The 23,954-nt window shown below is 40.4% G+C and overlaps 1 protein-coding gene across 2 annotated transcripts in view; it reads left to right on the forward strand.

Moving 5' to 3' along the window:
• Window positions 1–1,020: 1,020 nt before the first annotated feature.
• Window positions 1,021–23,954, forward strand: part of LOC129523474 (nuclear RNA export factor 2) — a 64,558-nt gene continuing 41,624 nt past the window's right edge. Inside the window, exons 1-2 of one of the 2 annotated variants that reach the window (XM_055376606.1) lie at window positions 1,021–1,164; window positions 2,351–2,472. The gene's annotated coding sequence lies outside the window, so the exon portion shown is untranslated. The remainder of the gene's footprint in view (window positions 1,165–2,350; window positions 2,473–23,954) is intronic. The other variant, XM_055376605.1, reaches the window with a different exon arrangement.

Here is a 23,954-nt window from a genome sequence, read left to right on the forward strand (position 1 = left end):
GGGGAAAAATCAAATAGGGAAGAAGTGGAATCAGGAGTGTGGGCTGAGGGTTGGACATTCAAACAAATATTGGCTGCTTTGCAATTGATAGTATTATTAGATGGGTGGAAGTCTTCTCCTTTGTGCCGCCTTTGCCAGGCATCAGTGTAAATGCTCTATTGGCTTCACTGCAGAGGACAACACATTTTTCCTATCTTTGGTCAGGACTCAGTTCCTTCTTTAATATATCAGAGAACCAGAGACACTAATATCTGACAGCCTTTTGCCATCAAGTGGCCGTGCGTTTTTTAAGTAAGCATCCCCTGCTACACGTCCACTAAATTTGAGCTTTTAACTGTCTGTGTTGAGACGTGGCCTGGTAGAAACCCTCGCTGGGGCCAGGCGCGGTGGCTCACGCCTGTAATCCCAGCACTTTGTGAGGCCGAGTCGGGTGGATTACGAGGTCAAGAGAGGGAGACCATCCTGGCTAACATGGTAAAACCCCGTCTCCACTGAAAATAGAAAAAACAGCCGGGCGTGGTGGCAGGCGCCTGTAATGCCAGCTACTCGGGAGGCTGAGGTAGGAGAATCGCTTGAACCCGGGAGGCAGAGGTTGCATGAGATGGGATCCCGCCAGTGCACTCCAGCCTGGGCAACAGAGCGAGACGCCGTCTCAAAAAAAAAAAAAAAAAAAAAAGAAAAAAGAAAAGAAAAAAAAAGAAAGAAAGAAAGCAAAGAAACCCTGGCTGGCCAGTGCCCAGGCCATACACAATGGCATTGTGCCTCACTTTTCACCTAAGACGAAATCAGCGGGTGGGGCAGGCTTATAATCAGAACACCCCTCCCTTTCCACCTCACACACTCCCACCCGCCTGTCCCACAATCCTTCCTGCCCCTCCCGCTCTCCCACCCTTGGTTTCTCGAAACCGCTTCTCCTTCCCTGCTCCCCGTCCCGCCAGCTCCAGGAGGGGGAGGGGCAGGAATCTGGCTCCGCCTCCCAGTATGGAGATGATTGGTCAAAGGAGGTCACCTGACCAAGCTGAGCCAATTGAAGCCCTCTCCCCACTGCTTTGAGAAGGAACCCATAAGACGCTGGGCCCCACCCACAAGATTGCGTCTTGTTTGTGGCAAGATTCTGAGGGGAAGTGTAGCTCCCAGGTTGGTTCCAAGTCTTCTTCCAATTAGGTAAATTACAATATCTTTTCCATAAATTTCCTTTCTTTTCTTTTTTGCCTTTTTTTTTTTTTTTTTGAGACTGAGTTTGGCTCTTGTTGCCCAGGCTGGGGCGTAATGTCGCGATCTCGGCTCACCACAACCCCCACCTCCCAGGTTCAAGCGATTCTCCTGCCTCACTCCCAAGTACCTGGGATTACAGGCATGCGCCATCATGCCAGGCTAATTTTTGTATTTTTAGTAGAGAGGGGGTTTCTCCATATTGGTTAGGCTGGTCTCCAACTCCCGACCTCAGGTGATCCACCGCCTCGGCCTTCCAAAGTGCTGGGATTACAGGCGTGAGCCTCCGTGCCCGGCCCTTCTATAAATTTTATATAAACTAGGCCTTTTTTGGCCTACATTACCTAGGGTCAAGGTTTAGGGATTCATAGGAAAGGCAAATCCGGCTGGATTGCTCAGTGGTCCGCTCTCCAGTCCACTCTCTATGTATCCCTTATCTTCACGTGTGATTAGGTTCAATTGTATGGCTAATCACTTCATGTTCTCTCTTTGCAATTTCTCAGGCAGGTTTTCTCTTCTTCTTCAAAAAGTTATATTTCTCTTTTGCATCTTAGTTTTGTTTATGGTTAATTTTGATATGGCGGGCTTTAAATTGTAAATATTGGATTGTATAGATATTTTTCTTTCTATTGTATTTCATTCCTTTTATGCTTAAAAATGCTTTCCTCATCTGAAGAGTAAATACATATTCACCTATGTGTTGAAGATGACTGGGCTTTCATCTCTTATAATCTTTTTAATGAATCATGTGGTATGAGCATGTATCCCTCTTTGTATGCATCCTTCTAACTATGTTTCTATTGGTTATTGTTAAGCAGTGTGGTTTATAGGTTGCCAGCCCTTTAGCCACTGATTTTGTCTTTTAAAATTCTTTACTCTGAAATAATTTTAGACTTACAGAAAAGTTACAAAAATGATTATACAGAGAGCCCTCGCCTGGATTTCCTTAATGTTAACATCTTATATAACCATAGAAAAATTACCAAAACTAACTACTACATTACATTGATGTACTAATTAACATTACTACATCGATGTTAATTACCAACAGTTAACATTGATGTAGTACTATTAACTAATCTACAGATTTTATGTGAATTTCACCAGATATCTCACTGATGTCCTTTTTCTATTCTAGGATCTTATCCAGGACGCTTCACTGCATTTGGTCTTCATTTCTCCTTAGTCTCCTCCAGGCTGACATTTCCTCAATCTTTATTGGTCTTCCACAGCCCTGACACTTTTGGAGATACCAGTCAGGTATTTTGTGGCATGTCTCTCAATTTGTGTTTGTCTCATGTTTTCTTATGATTAGATTGAAGTTGTGCATTTGTAGCAAGCACACCTGTTTTATTCTCCTCCCTTTCCCAGTGGTGAGGGAGGGATTCCCACCCTAGTGTTATGAGGGCGGCTGAACACATGGTACCCTATACTGGACAGACGGAATCCACAGCAATTTATTAGTAACATTTACTCACAACTGGAGAGAGGAGGGCACCTCACGCCAGGTAGAGCCACACAGTGTCACACTCTGGAAGAGAGTGAACAAGCAGGGGCTTTCAGGGGGAAGTCTTTGTAGTAACCAGAGGATGAAGTGACCGTTGGTTCACGGTAGGACGATTGGCTTGTTTGAATAATTCTGCAGGCTGGTGGGGACCTGAAACATGCTACCCAGAGATAAGCAGGCACTGTGTCTGTTCAACATGATAATAAGGAGGGTACTTTGGCCAGGGGGCCTTTCTCCCTGGGAACCCAATAGGGAAGATAACTTGTGGTGAGGCCATTCAGGGTCCTCCTGTTCTACCCCAGATGTCAAGGCATCCATATAATTGGACCTCTAATTTTAGGTCTTATGCGACATTACCACAAACGTGATTTCGTTCCCTTCTATGTGGATCATGTCAGGGGTACATGACATCCATAAGTTGTATTACTGGTGGTGCTCACCTTGATCACTTGGTTAAAGTGGTGGGAGTTATGCTGCCCCAGTGTAATGCTACTATTTTCTTCTTTGTTAGTAATAAATATAGTGTGAAAAGTTCTTTAAGAAGAAACACAATAGATCCTCTTATATTCCTGTTTCTTCGCAGACTTTGACCCACTACTGTTAAAATCTGTCTAGGGATCTTGCCTACAGCAAATATTACCTAATGGTGATTTTCTGTTTTCCTAATTTCTGCTACATTTATTAATTGGAATTCCTCTGTAAGGAAGAGCTATCTTTACTCCCTCATCATTTATTTCTTCAATTTATTTATCTCAGTATGGGCTCTTGAATAATTATGTTATACATGCCAGGCTTAATACCTAGGTGATGGGTTGATGGGTGCAGCAAACCACCAGGGCGCAGGTTTACCTATGTAATGAACCTGCACATCCTGCACATGTATCCTGGAACTTGCAATAAAATAAAATAAAAATTTAATCTAATTATATCATTATTTTGTTCTTTGAACTGTTCTAGCCTTGGCCATTGGGAAGTCATTTTGGTTGGTTCTGTGGTCTTTTGATATGACCCTATCCTTTTTTGGTACCTTTTTCTGGCACAATAAGATGTTCAGATTCAGCATGTGTGTGCCCCCCTGCCCTCACACACACACACCCCTTATCGCCCTGGATTAAAACAACTTCTACGAGGAGCCCCGGTTCCCTTTCTTGGGGAATGATATTTACCAACCAGTATCTCGGTGTGTGTTCATTATTAATGGCGTTTCATTGCTGCTAAGGCTCTCTCTATGGAGAGGGTTAGGAAATAATGTATGTATACACCCATGCCTATAGACACATCCACATTTATTTTGGTATCTATCTGTATGCATAGCTATTAAAAGCCAGGAGCTTGTATTGATACTTTCAATTCCAATCATTCTAGACTTATTTGTAGATTCGTTCTCCGACCTGGCTTTCATTATCAAATAGTTTACATACCTGTTTATTTCTGGTCAGTAGGTACATAAAGTAGCATCTGAATTGCTAACAAATGCCCCTGTTGCAAACATATTAATAGCTTATATTTTTGTACAGTTGTTTTTGTCTTTGGCCTTAGAGGATATAGTCAAAATACTGCTCTCCAAAGTTATGTATCTTAGATCTTTTCTTCCTCTCTCCTTCAGCGTGGTTAAGACACTCATTTGTAATATTGTTAGTTGAACCTGTTTCTGTTTGATTTGGGGTACCCTCACCCCAATATCCTGGTTGATTTTAATTTTTTATTTATGTTTTGGGTATGTGCATCATTACTATGATCCAAAGAGTCAGGGTTATACAAAAAGCTATACTCGGAGAAATGTCATTCCTTCGTCATCCCTTCTACCCTGTTCCCATTCCCCATTTCTTTCCACTTCTTTCCCTGGCCCTCCCTGTAGGGTAATCAGTCCCTTTGGTTTCTGGTTTAACCTTTCCTGTATTTATTTTGCCCAAATGAGCAGATACATACATGTTTTCTCATATTCCCTTCTTACACGAAGGATAGCATACTATACATGTTCCTTTGCACTTTGCCTTTCCTACTTAACAGCATTCTTGGAAATCACTCCATATTGTTTCACAGAGATCTTCGTCGTTCGTTTTTACAGCTGCATTGTACTCCATTGTGTGGCTGTGCCACACATAGTTTATTCGACCATTCGCCTATGTTTGGGCATTTTGTTTTTAATACAGAAACCAGGTCTCGCTCTATAACCCAGGCTGACTGAAGTGCAGTGGCACAATCATAGCTCCTGGTAACCTCAAACTCCTGGGCTCAAGCAATTAACAACTGCCTCAGTCTCCCAAGTGGCTAGGACTACAGGTGTGTGCCACCATGCCTGGCTAATTAAAGACTTTTTATTTATTTTTTTAATTTTTTGTCGATACGGGGCCTCGCTATGTTGCCCAGACTGGTCTGGATCTCCTGGCCTCCAGTGATCCTCCTGCCTTGGTCTCCAAAGTGCTGAGATTACAGGCATGAGCCGTGGTGCCTGGCCTGTATGGGCTTTTAAATTCCTTCCAAGATTTTGCAGTTACAGACATTACTCCCGCGAATAACCCTGGACATGATTTTTTTTTTTTTTGTATTGGTAGAAATGTACCTTCAAGGTATATTCCCACTAGTAGGATTATTGGGCCAAAAGTTAAGTGCACATGTAGTTTTCTTAGGTGTTTCCAAGTTTCTCTCCAGAAGGACTGTACTGGTTTTCATTTCCATTAGCAATATATGAGAATGACAATTTCCCCACAGCCTCACTAACAGAACATGTTGCCTTACTTTTGAAACTTTTTTCTACGGGTTAGGTGAGAAATGGTGTCTCGCTGTTTCTGTAATATACCTTTGTCTAACTATGAGCAAGTTTTGACACTTATCATATATTTGAGGACTGTTTTTATACTTTTAGTTGGAATTATCTGTTCATATCTTTCCCCCATATTTCTATTGCTGTTGTGGTCCTTCATCCCTCAATATTTAAGAGTTCTCTATATATTTGGAATCTTATCCAGTTGTCTGCGATATATGCTGCAAGTACTTTACACCAATTTGTCAGTTGCCTTTTGATTTATTTATGATGCATTTGCATCACTTTCGTTTATCCTTATGTGGTCAAATCGATTGATTATTTTTTTCTTTCATTGCCTCCGGAATTTGAATCCTAGTTAGAAAGCTTTTCCCTACAGTGGGGTTCTGCCATGTTTTGTTTTCTTTTCTTTTCTTTTCTTTTTCTTTCTTTTCTTTGGTTGACATGGAGTCTCGCTTTGTCGTCCAGGCTGGAGTGCAGTGGCGCGATCTCGGCTCACTGCAACCTCTGCCTCCCAGGTTCAAGCAATTCTTCTGTCTCAGCCTCTCGAGTAGCTGGGATTACAGCCGCCAGCCACCTCGCCTGGCTCATTTTCGTATTTTTAGTAGAGACGGGGTTTCACCATTTTGGCCAGGCTGGTCTCAAACTCCGGACCTCAGGCAATCCACCCGCTTCAGCCTCCCAAAGTGCTGGGATTATAGGCGTGAGCCACCCCCCTCCCCCGGCCACTGCCATGTTTTCTTCAAGAACTTACATGGTTTCATTTGTTATGTTTAGATCCCTAACCCATTTGCAGTTTATTCTTGTGCATGCTGTGTTATATGGATCTACCTTTATTTTTCCAGACGTCTCAGTTGTTCCAGGACCATTTATTAAATGTCCATCTTTGCCCTAAAGAGTTTGTGTGCCATCTTTATCATGTACTAACTGTCATATGATTTGGTTGTATTTCTGAGTTTTCTATTCTAGTCCACTGGGCTATTAGTCTATTCTTGCACCAGTGCCACAATGTCGTGATTACAGAGGCTTTATAGTGTGCTTTTCTGGCTGATATCATAAGTCCCCTCTCATAGATTTTCTTTTTCACGTGTTTCCTGGCTATGCTTGCATGTTTTCACAAATATATTAACTTTATTATCAATTTGCCTAAATGCATAAAAATGTGTGCTGGCGTTTTTGCGACTGAATTAAATTTATACACCAATTTAGGAAGAACCGACGTCTTTTTAATGCTGGATTATTCCATCTAGGACAGTGACTTAGTCTGTTTGGGCTGCTATTACAAAATACCATAGACTAGGTACTTTATAAACAACAGAAATTTATTTCTTGCAGCTCTGGAGACTGACAAGTCCAAGATAAAGATTCTGGCTGATTTGGTGTCTGGTGAGGGCCCTCTTCCTCATCGATGGTACTTTCTAATTGTATCCTCAACATGGTGGAAGGGACAAGGCAGCTAGCTCTCTGAAGCCTCTTTTATGAGAGAACTAATCCCATTCATAAGGGCTCCACCCTTATGACCTAGTCGCCTCTCAAAAGGCCCCACCTCCTAATGGCTTCAGCTTGCGGGTAAAATTTCCTATCCTGCACATTGTGCACATGTACCCTAAAACTTAAAGTGTAATAATAATAAAATAAAATAAAATAAAAATAAAAATAAAAAATTTCAAGATAGTAATTTTGGGGGTACACAAACATTCAGACCATCTCAGATAGCGTATGTGTTTCCATTTGTTCAAGTCTTCTGTGGTGTCATTCAGGCATATTTAAAAATTTTTCTTGTATAAATGTTGTTATCAAGTTTATTCCTAAACTTTAATCCTTGTTGCTAGTGTATATGGGGCTTTGTCTGTGAATGTATCCTCCAGCTGCTTATTTTTTGTGTGTGTATTAAAAGACTGCTGATTTTTTGTGTGTTAATTTTATATTTTGCTACCTTAATGACTTCTTTTACTGGTTCAGTTGATTTATCATCGTTTCTATAGGGTTTTTCAGGTATACTATAATATCATCTGCATATAGAGATGGCTTTACTTCTCTTTGTAAAAAGTAAGTTTTATTGTGTATATCTAAGGTATACAACACGGTGTTATGGGACACGTATGGATAGTAAAATAGTTAACTATAGTGGAACAAATTAATGTAACCCATTATGTCACATAGTGACCCGTTTTTGGTTTTGGTAGCAGTAGGCGCTAAAATCTATTCATTTAGCAGAAATCCCACATCGTATCTAAAATCTATTCATTTAGCAGAAATCCCACATCATATTTAATAGTACAATTGTACAAACTGTATTCCAGCATGTTGTGCACTAGATCTCTAGTCTCTTTCATCCTACATATCTGCTACTTTGCATCCTCTGACCTACATCTCCCGCTTTCCTCCTCCCATCCCCTCCTCCCCACCCCGACCCTGATAACCACTGCTTTATCCTGTATCTCTGTATATTTGAGTTTTGTTTTACTTTTATTTTTTAAGATTCCACATATAAGTGAGATCATGCAATATTTCTCTTTCTGTATCTGGATTATTTCACTATTATTTCATTGTTACAGCATAATGTCCTCCAGATTCATCCATGTTTTGGCAAATGGCAAGATCTCCTTTTTAAAGTGTATACATACAACACATTTTCTGTATCCATCTGTCCCTTGATGGACACCTAGGTTGTTTCCATATCTTGGCTATTGTGATTAATGCTGCAGTGAACATGGGAGTTCAGATACTTTTCAAAGATCAGCTACTTTTAAAAGGTGGTTATTTTATTTCCTTTAAGTAGATACCCAGAAAAGCAGTTGCTGGGTCATATGATAGTTCTGTTTTTCACTACCATATTTTTTTCTAAAATAGAAAAATGTAGAACTACCATTTTATTACTAAAACAGAAAAAAAATCTATTTCTTTAGGTACCTCCATACTGTTTTCCATAATGGTTGTCCCTATCTACATTCCCGTCAACAGTGTACAAGGGTTCCCTTTTCTCCACACACTCGGCAATGTTTGCCATCTCTTGGCTTTTTGATAATAGCTATCCTAATGGTTGTATGGTGTTGCCTAATAGTAGCTTTTATCTGCATTTTCGTGATGATTAATGATGTTGAGCACTTTTTCATACACCTGTTAGTCAGTGTGTATGTCTTCTTTGGAGAAATGTCTACTCAGGTCCTTTGCCCGTTGTTTAAATTTGATTGTTTTTCTGCTATGGAGTTGTATGATTTCCTTACGAAATTTGGATGCTAACCCCTTATTCATATATATGTTTTGCAAGTATTTGCTCCCAATGTGTAAGTTGCCATTTCATTTTGTTGATTGTTTCCTTTGCTGTGCTTTTTAGTTCTTCTTATTCATTCCTAGGAAAATGATCTATTTCTCTGCTCAGTTGACTAATACTTGTAATGCAAGTTTGAATAGGTGTGAGGTAGTAGTAGGCATGCTTTCCTTGTTCCTGATCCCAAGGGAAAGCTTCGAGTGCCCCCCCCCCAACCCTATTAAATAAGTTACTAGCATTAGGACTTAGGTATATATGTTTTATCATGTTAAGAAAGCATCCTGTGGTGCCTATTTTCTTAAGGCTTTTCTATTTTTTAACATAAAGAGGTGTTGAATTTTTCCAAAGGCTTTTTCAACATCTGTGGTGATAACCATATGATATTTGTCTTTAAGTATATTAATATGGTGGATGATATCAAGGTACGTTCTAATATTGAGCCAATCTGTATTGATGGGATAAATCCCACTTTGCCAAAGTATATTATGATTTTTTAAATATGTTGTTGGATGTTGTTTGCTAATATTTTATCTAGCATTTTTGCATCTACACTTATCTATCCATGTCACACTTGCTTCATAAAGGAAGTTATGAAAATTTCCTTTATAATGCTGTTGAATAATTTATAGAGCATTGGCACTCTGGTATTATCTGATCTTTGAAGGTTTAGTAGAATTGACCTGTAATAGCATCTGAGCCAGGTGCTTCTTGGGAGTTATTCCTTAATAACTTTTTCCATTTTTTTTCTGTGAAAATTGGCCAAGTTAAGCCTTCCAGCATTAGAGTAAAAATCTTGATAATCTGTATTTTCCTAGGACATTATTTATTTCATGTGTATTTTTAATTTCTTTATACACAGGTTTGAAAAGCAACCTAATTTTTTCTGTTTAAATGATTATCATTTGTCGTTTATTATTTTGTATATTTGTGCTCTCTCCCTTTCTTCCTTCATTAATCTACCTAGTGAGTTTGTCCATTAAAAAAAAAACCAGGATTTTGATTTAATAAATATACACACATTGTTTTTCTACTATGTATCTTATTAACATCTGCTTATGTATTCATTCATTCATTCATTCATTTTAATGACCGAATCTCCCTGGGTCACTCAGTCTGGAGTGCAGCGTTGTGATCACAGCTCACTGCAGCCTTGAGCTCCTGGGCTCAAGCAATCTTCCCACCTCCACCTCCTCAGTAAGTAGGACTACAGGCATGTTCCATCACGCCCTGCTAAAGAATCATCATTATTATTATTATTATTATTATTATTATTATTATCATTACTGTAGAGGCAGGGTCTCCTTATGTTGCCCAGGCTGGTCTCAAACTCCTGGCCTCAAGTGATCCTCCCGCCTCAGCCTCTCAAAGTGGTTGGATTACAGGTGTGAGCCACCAAGCCTGGCAATTTCTGCTTTTATGTTATTTCTTTATTTGTGTTTCTTTTGGTTTCCCGGGTTGTTCTTTTATTAGATTTTTGAGGGAATGTTTTAATTTGTCTAATTTTATTCATTCATTTTCATTGATGAGAGTATTTAGCGCTCTGAATCTGCTTCCAACCACTGCTTTAACTATCTTCTACAGAGTCTCATATGTAAGCTCTTATTATCACTCTTCTTAAATATTTCTGTAACTTCAGTTGGTATCTCGTCTTTATCTCGACATTTGCTTAATAGAAGACTTAACATTTTTTCCAGGTAGAAGAGCCTTTGTGCTTTCAGTTTGTGTTAGTAAGTTCTACTTTTGTTGCATCGTGATTGCAGAGGGTTGGTTGTAATATTTCTACTTTATGGAAATTAGCGAGGCCTTCACTGTGAGGTAATTATGATCACGTTTTGTTAACGTGCCATCAGCTTTTGACAAGGTGGTATATTCTTTATTTCCAAGGTGTAGATTTATGTGTGTGTATGTATGCCTATGTGTGTATACACACACACAATGTATCTTATTAATTGTGTTGTTTACATTTTCGGTATAGGTCTCTTTATTGTACCACTGGATTTGCCTTGTACTGAGACTTGCCATGTATTAAATCTCCTATTATTACTGTGCTTCGATGTCTCCATACCTTTTGGCATTACAAAGGTGGTTGCTATGTTATTTGGTGCATAAGTATTCCTAAGTATTATATATTCACTGTGAATTTTCAATTTTAATGTTAGCATGTAAACTTTGTCATTAAAAAAATTACTTTTAGCACCTGCTTTCTTATTGAACATTTTACTATCTGGTCCACTAGTTTGTTTTTAACCCCCAGTCTCCTTTTAACACTCATCTACTGCCTTATGAAAAAAAAAAAAGTTTATTCTCTTTTTCTTTCTATCTCTCTCACTTCTCTTATTTTACTTGCACTATTTCTTTTTTTCCACAATATAAAATAAATGCACGTTAGTCGTTTTCCTTGCTTCACCTTCATTTTAGTATTAGATACCAAATGCTTGCCATCAGATGTTGTAGGGAAGATTTTCCTGTCATTACCTGTGGAATCACAATCCCAGTTTACCCTTTAGAATATAAGTTAGCAAATGTTTTCTGTAAAGAGCCATATAGTAAATATTCCAACCAGTGGGCCATAGTTTGCAGACCCTTGCTCTAGTGGAGTCCTCAGGAAGGGCTGATGGGTACATAATTTCCTAAGTTCCTGTCTGTTTTTCTATAAGCTGTGATATTAGTGAAGGATCGGCTGAGCTGGATATCAAATCAGTACTTCAGACGTTTTTCTCAGCCCATTTCTGAGTTTAGAGTTTTAAGTAATATTCTAATTCAAGGCAGGTTTTATATCCTCAAATGCTTGTTTGAATGGAATTAATTCTGTTTGCAGGGTTGACGTACAGTTTCCTTCTGTTTCATGGTTGTTTAATATGTGTGAAATTTTGTCTTCTGCTCTTTTTCTCTTTCTGGAATGTTTTTGTAAGGAATTATCCTTCCTTTTGTTCATTTTTATGATATTGGATTGTTTTACCAGATTCCTATTTTAAAGGTGCTATTTTCTGTCAGTGTAGAAAAATTCAGGCCTGAAATTTACTGATTTCGTTTGCTTGTTTTGGTAGCAGACAAAGAAGTTGTGAGTGCTCTGATTCTGTGGTTCTCTTATGTCTTGCAAGATTCTTCATTTTCCCCTTTTGTTTCTTTTCCCCATCATTACCAAAGTGGCAAAGCATGCTTCTCCCTTTCTGTTTGCCCTTACTCTTACCCAGAAGCTGTGGATTTCAAAGGCTACTTTTATTTTATTTTATTTTATTTTAATTTGAGATAGAGTCTCGCTCTGTCTCCCAGGCTGGAGTGCAGGGGTGTGATCTCGGCTCACTGCAACTTCTGCCTCCTGGGCTCCAGCGATCCTCCCACCTCAGCCTCCCGAGTAGCTGGGACCACAGGCGCACACCACCACACTTGGCCACTGTTTTAAGTTTTCGTAGAGACGAGGTCTCACTATATTGCCTAGGCTGGTCTGAAACTCCTGGGCTCAGTGGTCCTCCTGCCTCGGGCCTCCCAAAGTGATGGGATTACAGGCGTGAGCCACTGCACCCAACCCAAAGACTACATTCTAAGATCATCTCTACCCCTTTAAATTACACGTATTTTAGAGGTCCTTCCCTATAGTCCCTGCTCTTGTTATCTGGGACACCTTTTTGGTATTTTTTTAGACTTAGTCTGGGCTCAGTCATTTTAACTGTAGTTTCAGACCAACTTTAAGTCCCTTGCCTCTTCCTTTCTCTGTGTCTCTTGCAGCTTTTCTTGGTCTGTCTTTGCTTGCCACAAAGCCTAGTGATGAGAGCATGACAGATCTTGTGCTGGGATTTCATGCCTTTTCTCCTTTTACTCACTACTAAAGATTTGGCATTATCTGTCTCTAAGTAACGATGAGGATGTGGCTTCTGTATAGATTTACATCTTCCTTTCTGATTGGTTTATATCCTTTTGACATGAAACATTGGGAGGCAGGTGCCTGGGTGGTCGACATTGCCTTATGCTGACTTACAGCTGATTTCAAATGGCATTTTATCTTATCTAAATACATATGTGTGTGTATACACACACAGACAGACAGACACCACACACACACACACACACACCAACACAGACATTTATACACACATACAAGTCTATTTCTATTCCATGTCTATAGTAGAGGTCTCTTGAAGTGGTTGTTTGATTTACCATATATTTGTTCAATACATATTTCATTTATTGCTATCTTTGGTGGCAAGCAAGAGACTGTGAAAATCTTCTCAGGATTTGTTAATGTTCCTCACCCTAAAGCAGGTTCATGTCGATGGACCAAAAGGTGCCAGCCACACTGGTAGAGCTCGCTGCATGGAGTCTGCTGAGTGATGAGCCTGCAGCTATCCATGCTCTTGAGGAGCTCCCATGAGACCTCTTTGTTCCATTGTTCATCACTGTCTTCTTGGGTGGGCAGAAGATGAAACTAAAGGCCATGGTGAGGATTTGGCCCTCCCGTTGTCTCCATGTCGGACCGTTGAGTGTAAGGGAGTCACACTATGAAATCTTGGGAGCCACGATTGATGGTCCTGCAGATCCTCCCCGCCCAGAGCTCTTCCCCTCGGTAACCCTATGTACACTAGAGACATAGTGAGTCATCAGGAGGGTATGCTGCAGCCTGAGGCAGGGGGTGGCCTAACAGTCTCCCAAAGGTGGTTGATGGTGAATGCTGAGGATCTCTGTGAGGTTGTTGGTCCAACACTTGGGGTCACCTTAAGGACTCTAATGTCTTACAGAGGTGATTATGGAATAGAGGTGATTGAGAGTACTATTGATGGATTCACCTACTGGGTATGATTACATAGAAGAACAACATGGGCACCAGACTGGGGAGGATCAGAGGAGAAGAAAGGATGGGAAAAACAATAAAAGATGTTGAGTTTGTACGAAAAAATATTTGTTGGTAGATTGTTTACAGAGTGAAGAGCAAAGATAAAGGGTTTGCCCCTCCTTCCCCTCATTGATGTTGCTGGGTTATATTAAAATCAGCCACCTTTCATATTCTGTCTCTTCCTCTTCCTGCAGACGGCCAAAACGGAGGGTCCTGGATTTAAAGCAGGACCCGGACAGCAGAACCACATGCTCTGAGATCAGGAGCACATTCCCATTTTGTTTTCAGTCTTGCGTTTACTCTCAGCACTCTATCCTGAAAATAGAAGAAGCCAAGCGAAGTGTTAGGTGCCTGGAAATTGTACATTTAGAGTCTGAGTCTCGGCCCATCCAGGGAACGCATGGGATTGTTAGTGGACATTTCCCTTGATGGTACCTTGAGAACGAGGCAACTCTTTTCTTTCCTTTCGAGTAAAGTTGAGCAGAGCCTTGGGTCCTTGCATCTCTGCTGCAGAGATTTGCAAATTCATCAAGTGTCTGCCCACAAAAGTGTCCTGTAGTTTCTGGATCTGGGATGCACTGATCACCTGGAAGTAGGTCAGGCTTATTTGAGTGAAGTCAGCACCCTTTTGGCACAGATGATCCACCAGGACAGACTTAGTCTGTCTAAAATCCTTTTAAAATCCTGTAAGGGGAGAAACTTCTCAACTTTTTTCACTCATCATGAGCAGATGAACAACCTCCAGGAACTCAGCTTGTCTTGCTTCTGCCTCACCGATCAGCTGGACAAAATTTCCGGGTGAGAGGTTGGGGAGGGACCTGGGTTCCCTGAATGCCCCATTACGAACAAAAGAGTGCGACTATTCTTAGATATTCTTAAACACTTTGTAACCTATTTCTCCTTCCACATCAGCACGGGCACTGCTGGGTGTTTTAAACTGGCCAAGCTAGAGAGTGTGGTCCCTCATGCTGAGGAGAAAGACAGGATTAGAAAAGTCAGCTGTGCCCAGTCAGTCAGTCAGTCAGTCAATCAACCATGTGCAGACACTAAGATAAGTCTGTCGACATATTGGCGAAAAAGACAACAGTCCTGCTTTTATTGGAGTGTGTAGCCTTCTAGAGAGGAAGGGGAGGCATTCAGTCGGAGAAATAACTGACGCTGTAGCACTGATGCACATCCCCATGGGCTGGTCACAATAGGTAATACCGCCAGATCGTTTTGTTCCTGTAGTTTTCCCGAGGCTTAGGACCTGAATGGAGAACTTGTCATTTGGAAATTCGTCAAAGGGAATTCTCAGTCGGCTGCTTTCCCAGACCCATCCCCATCAAATAACTGAACTAGATACACTGCTAATTATACTGTAGGCACTAAGTTAAATTCTTTTTCCCTTAATCTGTCCCACAACCCTCTATAATAATTGCTATTGTGCACATTTGAAAGATTAAAAAACTGTATCTCAGCGTGGAAAAGTAACTTTCTTAGGGTCACAAATCTATTAAGTCTGACTGTAAAGTCCACAGTGTTAACTGCTGTTGCAATGGATATACAGATTACTTTATTCTAGAGTCATAAGTATCTATAATTCAGGGCTGCTTGCTCTAATCCAACCCTCATTCTTCAGAAATGCCTTCCTTTTTTCTCTCTGCAGAGCCCTGCCATCTCATTTGTACACACCGTATGTGTCTTTCTGTGGACTTTCTACCAGAGAGACATCACTGTCCTATCCCAGAGCTCTGAGGTTACCCACCTAAGACTGTTGAGTCTGAGTAACAATCAGATATCCTGGGAAGTTTCTGAGCCATTCCAGGCTCTGCTGGAGATGGTCTCAGGGACCCTGCAGCATCTGGAGATAGACAACTGCCTGATAACTGATTCTACTTTCTCTGTTGTCATCCCAGCCCTGAGCCACTGTTCCCACCTCTGTGTCCCTAGCTTTGTCTTCAACCCCATTACAATGCCTGTGCTCACGAGTCTTCTGCAGCACTTAACAGCGTTGATGGAGCTGAAGCATGTGATTTATCCTGTCCCTGTCCATTGCTATGAACAATGGCAATCACATGGCAGTTTGGACATACAAGCTTGCTAAAGTGCAGGCCTCATTGAAGGTGATGCTGCAGGCAGTACCACAGAATGACATGAACTAGACCACCCATTCTCAGTGATCTTCACAGGACAAGGAGTTGTTTCATCACTGATGTGTGGCCACTAAAACACTGAGTGTTCTTGCCTGAAGCCCAATTTGTAAAGACACATAATGTACCATTCTGCTATTCCAGGAAACTGGTGTTAGGAAGATTGGATATGTAACTGACCTCCATAAAAGAAAAACTCTAAGAAGGAAACAGCAGACTTTACGAAGTCCTGTGGGTCTCTTGCCCATTGTCCTCTACGTCCTCCTTCTTGTTACTGACCACAGTGTTGGGTACGTGACATGGGCTGACCCAGTCGTGGCACACCATTTCCCTGTCCACACTGATCGGTTCACTTGTGGGTACTTGACGCAAGTCAAGACAGTTGAAACCTTTCCTGGATGTTTTTCTGGAGTAGGTGCTGGTTACCGAAGCCAATAATATTACTCACTGAGGTCCTTTAATCTTCCTGTATTCATGATTGCCTTAGGTTGCTTATGACAAACCATTGGCAATTAAAATGAAAAACAACAACAACAAGAAACAAACTATCCCCACTACCTACTGGTGTCTTTATCAGTATATTGCTATCTCCTTTCCTAGGTCTCAGAAGCCTGGGGTTCAGTTTGCCCTTATTTCACACAGATTCACCAAAGATCTGTTATTAGCTAGGTACTGTTCCTGGTGCTAAGAATGAATAGGCAAACAAGACCCTACACCAAGTCGCTCACGGTACAGATCTTCCTATGATTTGTCTGTTTCCCCGCTCTTTTCTTAGGGGATTTGGGAAAGTTATTTTGCCCATCTATGGCCCAGAATTTTTTTTTTTTTTTTTTTTGCTTTGCCCCTTGCATACTCTGCTCAATCCACATTGGCCTCTTTATGCTGTTGGATAGCTCATCAAGACTCAGGCCGTAGCTTAGATGTTACATCCTCCGAGAGGTTTTTCTCTTACTTCCCTCTCCTTACTTACCCCACTTCTCTCCCATTACTTCCCTTACTTCACCATGCTGTTTTAAAATGTACCATGTACATTTCCTTCATGGTACACATCATTCCATATGTATTTGCTCACTCTGCTCCTCCCCTAGAGTTGCACTATTCAGTATAGTAAACACTAGCCACATGTGCCTACTTAGCACTAGAAATTTGGCTACTCCAAAATGTGATGTACGATAACTGTAAAACGCACACGGTATATTCAAGACTTAGTGAGAAACAAAAAATGTAGAATAACTAATTAATAACTTATTTGTATTGTTTACGTGTTGAAATGATAAGTTACTGCAGGTCAAAGACATAGTAAAAAAAGAAGACAGAGTACTAATGTGTTTATATTGTTCAACATGTTGAAATGATAGCACTGTGGCAAAGACAATCACTCTCAGCATTCCTATGAATACCTCCTTGGAAGACCCAACCGGTACAATAAAGCAAAGGAAAGCACTAAAAGGCACACAGATTGGAAATGAAGTCATGAAAAAGTGTCCCTATTTACTGACATGATGGCTATGAATAAAATATCTAGGAATTTATGAAAAACCTCCTAGAACTAATGAGTGAGTGTACCTAGGTTGCCGTATACCAGGTCAATATTAAAAGTAGGTCAACTCTATTTTTATATACAGTCCTCCCTTTGCACAGTTCTGATATGCACTAAGGTCATTTACCGTGATTTAGTTAAATAACACTAGTCCCTTCACAGTATGGGTCAAATTTCAGTTACCGTGGTAAACTAACTGTCAGTAACTACATAAAGACCAAACATTGCTGCTGGTTCTTCAGTCCACAAATCGCTACTGAAATAACAGATGAGAATCATGATCAGTGGCCAGTCATGTCACTTCTTTCAAATTCTGTTTGTGTCGCTCCACAAATCACTATTTAAATAATAGATGAGCATCAGGATCAGTGACCAGTCATGCCACTTTTCTTTTAAAATCTAATCATGTTTGGTCACTGAGTATCTATTATTTATTTCATGCATCAACAGCAAAGAATGAAGCTGAGTTTCCTCCTTGTCTCCCAGTGAACTACTCATATGACATTTTACCAAAGAACTGGATAGTTTAAAAAGGTAATTGGCCAACAAAGACAGAAACATGCAAACAAATGACAAGAAATAATGCTGGAAGTGGAAATTGCAAAACGGTTTTGATGGAAAGGATTAAGATATCCCAGTGAAAGTGACACTTGCAAAAAACTTTGCACTACAGGATTCCTTGGAGATATTCATGACACAGAAAGAACAAAGAATAAAGTTATGGAAGCTGATCAACACTCAAAACTGAGAAACAAAATTTGCCAAGTCACGGGAAAAAATGTCTACTCCATATCGCAATTAATAAGATGAGAAGAAGGCAAGAACTGTTCATACTACTCTTTTTTTTCCATGAGAAATTCTGGATTTAATTTTATTTGGAATGTCACCAACTTCTCTGGCATAACATATGGTATAATTATTTTTAGAATGTGATTACTTTATTAATATTTGAAGACATTTTTATGTTTTGAGCACTTTTCTGAAACAATAGCTTCTGTTTTAGTGCATAGCAGTGGACAAGGCCAGAATTGATGTTTTTCTGTGACATTAAGCTAGTAATGGTAGAAGCAGTTAGATAAATTCAAGTCCCTTGACTCCAGTCACAAGACTTTCTCTAAATTATTGTGACTTTGTAAAATATTCTTAATTTGAATTTTTTTATTAATCCAATAGTTATTTACATTGATCTTAAGTAAAATTTGTATGTGGCGGCCAGGCACGGTGGCTCACGCCTGTAATCCCAGCACTTTGGAAAGCTGAGGCAGGCGGATCACTTGAGATCAGGAGTTCGAGACCAGCCTGGCTAACATGGTGAAACCCTGTCTCTACTAAAAAAAGAAAAAACAAATTAGTCAGTTGTGGTGGCGGGCGCCTATAGTCCCAGCTACTCAGGAGCCTGAGGCAGGACAATTGCTTGAAACCCGGTAGGCGGAGGTTGCAGTGAGCCGAGATCATGCCATTGCACCCCAGCCGGGGCAACAGAGTGAGACTCTTTGTCTCAAAAAAAAATTGTATGTGGCTACTTATTGTTAATTTCACTTTCATTGACATTTCTACTTTCACTTCACAGTGCTTTAAAAATAGGCAGGCCAACATTCAGATTCAGGAAATACAGAGAACACCACAAAGATACTCCTCGAGAAGAGCAACTCCAGGACACATAATTGTCAGATTCGCCAAAGTTGAAATGAAGGAAAAAATGTTAAGGGCAGCCAGAGAGAAAGGTCGGGTTACCCACAAAGGGAAGCCCATCAGACTAACAGTGGATCTCTCGGCAGAAACTCTACAAGCCAGAAGAGAGTGGGGGCCAATATTCAACATTCTTAAAGAAAAGAATTTTCAACCCAGAATGTCATATCCAGCCAAACTAAGCTTCATAAGTGAAGGACAAATAAAATACTTTACAGACAAGCAAATGCTGAGAGATTTTGTCAGCACCAGGCCTTCCCTAAAAGAGCTCCTGAAGGAAGCACTAAACATGGAAAGGAACAACCGGTACCAGCCACATGCAAAACATGTGTGAAGACCACCGAGGCTAGGAAGAAACTGCATCAACTAACGAGCAAAATAACCAGCTAACATCATAATGACAGGATCGGATTCACACATTACAATATTAACCTTAAATGTAAATGGGCTAAAGGCTCCAATTAAAAGGCACAGACTGGCAAATTGGATAAAGAGTCAAGACCCATCAGTGTGCTGTATTCAGGAAACCCATCTCACGTGCAGAGACGCACATAGGCTCAAAATAAACGGATGGAGGAAGATCTACCAAGCAAATGGAAAACAAAAAAAGGCAGGGGTTGCAATCCTAGTCTCTGATAAAACAGACTTTAAACCAACAAAGATCAAAAGAGACAAAGAAGGCCATTACATAATGGTAAAGGGATCAATTCAACAAGAAGAACTAACTATCCTAAATATATATGCACCCAATGCAGGAGGACCCAGATTCATAAAGCAAGTCCTTAGAGACCTACAAAGAGACTTAGACTCCCACACAATAATAATGGGAGACTTTAACACCCCACTGTCAACATTAGACAGATCAATGAGACAGAAAGTTCACAAGGATATCCAGGAATTGAACTCAGCTCTGCACCAAGTGGACCTAATAGACATCTATAGAACTCTCCACCCGAAATCAACAGAATATACATTCTTTTCAGCACCACACCACACCTATTCCAAAATTGACCACATAGTTGGAAGTAAAGCACTCCTCAGCAAATGTAAAAGAACAGAAATTCTAACAAACTGTCTCTCAGACCACAGTGCAATCAAACTACAACTCAGGATTAAGAGACTCACTCAAAACCGCTCAACTACATGGAAACTGAACAACCTGCTCCTGAATGACTACTGGGTACATAAGGAAATGAAGGCAGAAATAAAGATGTTCTTTGAAACCAACGAGAACAAAGACACAACATACCAGAATCTCTGGGACACATTCAAAGCAGTGTGTAGAGGGAAATTTATAGCACTAAATGCCCACAAGAGAAAGCAGGAAAGATCTAAAATTGACACCCTAACATCACAATTAAGAGAACTAGAGAAGCAAGAGCAATCACATTCAAAAGCTAGCAGAAGGCAAGAAATAACTAAGATCAGAGCAGAACAGAAGGAGATAGAGACACAAAAAACCCTTCAAAAAATCAATGAATCCAGGAGCTGGTTTTTTGAAAAGATCAACAAAATTGATAGACCGCTAGCAAGACTGATAAAGAAGAAGAGAGAGAAGAATCAAATAGATGCAATAAAAAATGATAAAGGGGATATCACTACTGATCCCACAGAAATACAAACTACCATCAGAGAATACTATAAACACCTCTATGCAAATAAACTTGTAAATCTAGAAGAAATGGATAAATTCCTCGACACATACACTCTCCCAAGACTAAACCAGGAAGAAGTTGAATCTCTGAATAGACCAATAACAGGCTCTGAAAGTCAGGCAATAATTAATAGCTTACCAAACAAAAAAAGTCCAGGACCAGGTGGATTCACGCCCCCGAATTCTACCAGAGGTACAAGGAGGAGCTGGTACCATTCCTTCTGAAACTATTCCAATCAATAGAAAAAGAGGGAATCCACCCTAACTCATTTTATGAGGACAGCATCATCCTGATACCAAAGCTGGGCAGAGACACAACAAAAAAAGAGAATTTTAGACCAATATCCCTGATGAACATCGATGCAAAAATCCTCAATAAAATACTGGCAAACCAAATCCAGCAGCACATCAAAAAGCTTATCCACCATGATCAAGTGGGCTTCATCCCTGGGATGCAAGGCTGGTTCAACATATACAAATCAATAAACGTAATCCAGCATATAAACAGAACCAAGGACAAAAACCATGTGATCATCTCAATAGATGCAGAAAAGGCCTTTGACAAAATTCAACAACCCTTCAAGCTAAAAACTCTCCATAAATTAGGTATTGATGGGACGTATCTCAAAATAATAAGAGCTATCTATGACAAACCCACAGCCAATATCATACTGAATGGGCAAAAACTAGAAGCATTCCCTTTGAAAACTGGCACAAGACAGGGATGCCCTCTCTTACCACTCCTATTCAACATAGTGTTGGAAGTTCTGGCCACGGCAATCAGGCAGGAGAAGGAAATAACGTGTATTCAGTTAGGAAAAGAGGAAGTCGAATTGTCCCTGTTTGCAGATGACATGATTGTATATCTAGAAAACCCCATCGTCTCAGCCCCAAATCTCCTTAAGCTGATAAGCAACTGCAGCAAAGTGTCAGGATACAAAATCAATGTGCAAAAATCACAAGCATTCCTATACCCCAATAACAGACAAACGGAGAGCCAAATCATGAGTGAACTCCCACTCACAGTTGCTTCAAAGAGAATAAAATACTTAGGAATCCAATTTACAAGGAACGTGAAGGATCTCTTCAAGGAGAACTACAAACCACTGCTCAATGAAATAAAGGAGGATACAAACAAATGGAAGAACATTCCATGCTCATGGGTAGGAAGAATCAATATCGTGAAAATGGCCATACTGCCCAAGGTAATTTATAGATTCAATGCCATCCCCATCAAGCTACCAATGACTTTCTTCACAGAATTGGAAAAAACTACTGTAAAGTTCATATGGAACCAAAAAAGAGCCTGCATTGCCAAGTCCATCCTAAGCCAAAAGAACAAAGCTGGAGGCATCACTCTACCTGACTTCAAACTATACTACAAGGCTACAGTAACCAAAACAGCATGGTACTGGTACCAAAACAGAGATATAGACCAACGGAACACAACAGAGCCCTCAGATATATGCCACATATCTACAACTATCTGATCTTTGACAAACCTGAGAAAAACAAGCAATGGGGAAAGGATTCCCTATTTTGGAAATGGTGCTGGGAAAACTGGCTAGCCGTATGTAGAAAGCTGAAACTGGATCCCTTCCTTACACGTTATACAAAAATTAATTCAAGATGGATTGAAGACTTAAATGTTGGACCTAAAACCATAAAAACCCTAGAAGAAAACCTAAGCAATACCATTCAGGACATAGGCATGGGCAAGGACTTCATGTCCAAAACACCAAAAGCAATGGCAACAAAAGCCAAAATTGACAAATGGGATCTCATTAAACTAAAGAGCTTCTGCACAGCAAAAGAAACTACCGTCAGAGTGAACAGGCAACCTACAGAATGGGAGGAAATTTTTGCAATCTACTCATCTGACAAAGGGCTAATATCCAGAATCTACAACAAACTCCAACAAATTTACAAGAAAAAAACAATCCACCCCCTCAACAAGTAGGCGAAGGATATGAACAGACACTTCTCAAAAGAAGACATTTATGCAGCCAAAAGACACATGAAAAAATGCTCATCATCACTGGCCATCAGAGAAATGGAAATCAAAACCACAGTGAGATACCATCTCACACCAGTTAGAATGGCGATCATTAAAATGTCAGGAAACAACAGGTGCTGGAGAGGCTGTGGAGAAATAGGAACACTTTTACACTGTTGGTGGGACTGTAAACTATTTCAACCATTGTGGAAGTCAGTGTGGCAATTCCTCAGGGATCTAGAACTAGAAATACCATTTGACCCAGCCATCCCATTACTGGGTATATACCCAAAGGATTATAAATCATGCTGATGTAAAGACACATGCACACGTATGTTTATTGCGGCACTATTCACAATAGCAAAGACTTGGAACCAACCCAAACGTCCAACAATGATAGACTGGATTAAGAAAATGTGGCACATATACACCATGGAATACTATGCAGCCCTAAAAAAGGATGAGTTCATGTCCTTTGTAGGGACATGGATGAAGCTGGAAACCATCATTCTCAGCAAACTAGCGCAAGGACAAAAAACCAAACACCGCATGTTCTCACTCATAGGTGGGGATTGAACAATGAGAACACATGGACACAGGAAGGGGAACATCACACACCGGGGCCTGTTGTGTGGTGGGGGGACGGGGGAGGGATAGCATTAGGAGATATACCTAATGTTAAATGACGAGTTAATGGGTGCAGGACACCAACATGGCACATGTATACATATGTAACACACCTGCACGTTGTGCACATGCATCCTAAAACTTAAAGTATAATAAAAAAAAAATGACCTGTTGGATTTCTACTTTCATGAAGTTAATGTCATTTTTAGGCCTAAAACTTTTTCTTTTTTAAAAAAGTCTTCAGGTGTTTTTAAATTTTATTTCATTTTATTTTAAGTTCCAGGATACATGTGCATGATGTGCAGGTTTGTTGTATAGGCAAACGTGTGTCGTGGTTTGCTGCACCTATCAGCCCATCACCTAGGAATTAGGCCCCGCATGCATTAGCTGTTTATTCTGATGTTCTCCCTCCCCCGGTGCCCCCGACCAGGCCCCACTGTGTGTTGTTCCCCTCCCTGTGTCCATGTGTTCTCGTTGTTCGGCTACCCCTTTTAAGTGAGAACATGTGGTGTTTGGTTTTCTGTTCCTGCGTTAGTTTGCTGAGGATAATGGTTTCCAGCTCCATCCATGTCCCTGCAAAGGAAATGATCTTGTTCCTTTTTGTGGCTACATAGTATTCCATGGTGTATATGTACCGCATTTTCTGTATCCATTCTATTATTGATGGCCATTTGGGTTGATTCATTGCCTTTGGTATTGTGAATAGGGCAGCAATGAACATATGCATGCATATA

This window comes from Gorilla gorilla, chromosome X (assembly GCF_029281585.2).
Source record: "Gorilla gorilla gorilla isolate KB3781 chromosome X, NHGRI_mGorGor1-v2.1_pri, whole genome shotgun sequence".
NCBI classification, from domain to species: domain Eukaryota; kingdom Metazoa; phylum Chordata; class Mammalia; order Primates; family Hominidae; genus Gorilla; species Gorilla gorilla.